This window comes from Halyomorpha halys, unplaced genomic scaffold (genome assembly GCF_000696795.3).
Source record: "Halyomorpha halys isolate HHAL.00 unplaced genomic scaffold, Hhal_1.1 Scaffold39.1, whole genome shotgun sequence".
Taxonomy (NCBI): domain Eukaryota; kingdom Metazoa; phylum Arthropoda; class Insecta; order Hemiptera; family Pentatomidae; genus Halyomorpha; species Halyomorpha halys.
Genome location: NW_027109179.1, coordinates 1,789,564 through 1,792,163, shown reverse-complemented (window position 1 = coordinate 1,792,163; position 2,600 = coordinate 1,789,564).

Here is a 2,600-nt window from a genome sequence, read left to right as displayed (position 1 = left end):
GAAATTTAACTTACTATAAAGTAGTTTATGACACTTATCTTCATAGGAGTAGTAGTTTTTATGATATTCACATATGAATATAAATTTGGCAAATGAAAATTTGTCCGAAGAACTATAAATCAATATATTTTAGCGAATTTCATGTAGACTATTACTTCTACGAAGATAAAAATAATATACTTCTTTACAGCTCATTAAACTAGCTTTAATATAAGTGTTAATAGACATCAGTACATCAAATGGTTTTTGAGGTATAAAAGTTTCCAAAATAAATTCACTAACTACTGATCTTTCAGTACGTAACAAACAACATTTTTATGAAATTTTTCTTTTTAAAAAGCTATATCTCGAATACAATGGGCCAGTAAGATTGTAAAGTTTAATTACGAACGACACTTAAAGAGGTTAATAATCAGGTGACTGATTAACATCTGAGAGGTAGGATGAATCGTCGTTGGGAGGATTTCACTAAGGCTGATCTTGCGAATTTGGTAGGGTTGGCGCTATGTAGACGTGTGTGGAAGGCGATTAATGATATCGGCATCGAACCTTCGGTAAACCTATTATGAGTTTTGCACTTTAATCGCACACAGAGTTAGCGGAACCAAAATACACATAGGCACTACCAAATACACCGTATGTACAAAGGCGAACATGGGCACATCTCAACTCACACTTTGGTGCCTACCAAGGGTATGGATAAATATTGTAACCATTATAACTGTATTAAGTCATCGTGGTGCATTTAAGACTCACAAAGACAGGCAGTGTATTACCTGGGTAGGCATTTGTATTAAGTTGGTCGTGAAATTGTTTGCGTTACTTTTGACAATTTAATACCCTGGCATGCAGCAATATAACGTGGAGCTTAATGTATTATTTAAAATAAATTTCAGGTGTACTGAAAAGTTCAATTATTCTATAAACATTTCGTTTTGAACGGTCGTTAAAAATAAACTAAAACGATTGAGTAAAAAAGATCATTACTAAAACAAAAAAAATCACTTAAATTGGAAAAGATTAAATCAATGCCAATCAAGGCTTATTTTCCATGAATAAGCATTACCTGTGCTTCATCAACAACAATTTTTTTGTACTTTGTTACGTATCATGGGTTTTTTTTTATTCATTCCAATATTTATTCAACAAAAAAAAAATTAATACAATAGGTAAACTCCAAATTAATATGGTGAACAAGTTCTTTCTAAGATAATTCTATTTGAATTGATAAAATAAAAAAATCATGGGTGAACTTATATAATTGAAATGCACTAAAAAATTATGCAATGTGTAATACTAATTTAACTGTATAAGGTAATGATAATTGTAACATTAACAAACAAAATACGTGTTTAAATTATTGTATGCATTTCTCCTATAATTAATTAGAGATAGAGAGGTTAGTACAAAGTTACTTCGATTGACGAAACAAGAATATGTGAATTTCACTTTGCTTCCTAATCTTAGATATCGTTGAAACTCATTAATATTTATCTTCAAATTCAAACAGGAGTTTTTTATTCCTTTTCTTTTATTTTTGATGACCCCTTTCCTGGGCATTTCTGACATGGGTCGAACGGGGGAGGGAGGAACGGTTATCCAGAGGTACATTACCTATTTTAACCATGATTTTACTCGACATAACTCGCCCAGGCCAGACCTCCAAAAGCTGATATTTTATCAGCTGATATATTCCTCTGACAACTGATATCTCATAACCTGATATTTTATCAGCTGATACATTCCTCCGACAGCTGATACCTCATCAGCTGATATATTCCTCCGACAGTAGATATCTCATCAGCTAATATATTCCTCCGACAGCTGATATCTGATGAGCTGATATATTCTTCCGACAGCTGATACCTCCTCAGCTGATATATTTTTACGACAGCTGATACCTCATCATTTGCTACTTTTCTCCGATAGCTGATTTTACTCGACTCAACTCGCCCAGGCCGGACTCGAACCTCTGGAAACAGCTGCGATTGCCTAAACAGTACAAGAGCCGGGAAAAAAATCTCATCTCAATTTTGTATAACTTTAACGAAAACTATGTATGATTACAAGTCAAAACTGATGAGTCTGTCGAGTATAGGTAGGAGGAATAAAAATTGGCTATTAGCTGGTATTTGATCAGCTGATACATTCCTCCGACAGCTGATACCTCATCAGCTGATATAATCTTCCGACAGCTGATACCTCATCAGCTGATATATTCTTCCGACAGCTGATACCTGATCAGCTGATATTTGATCAGCTGATACATTCTTTCGACAGCTATACCTGATCGGGTGATATATTCTTCCGACAGCTGATATCTCATCAGCTGATACATTCCTCATGTTTTATCAGCTGATCCATTCCTCCTTCAGCTGATACATCATCAGCTTATATTTCATCAGCTGATACATTCCTCCGACAGCTGATATTTTTACCAGCTGTTATTTTATTAGCTGATACATTCCTCTGACAGCTGATATCTGATCAGCTGACATATTCTTCCGACAGCTGATACCTCATCAGCTGATACATTAAAACTATAAAGATAAAAACTACCAACAGCACTAGAAAATCTCAGGGAAGATTATTTAAAAAAG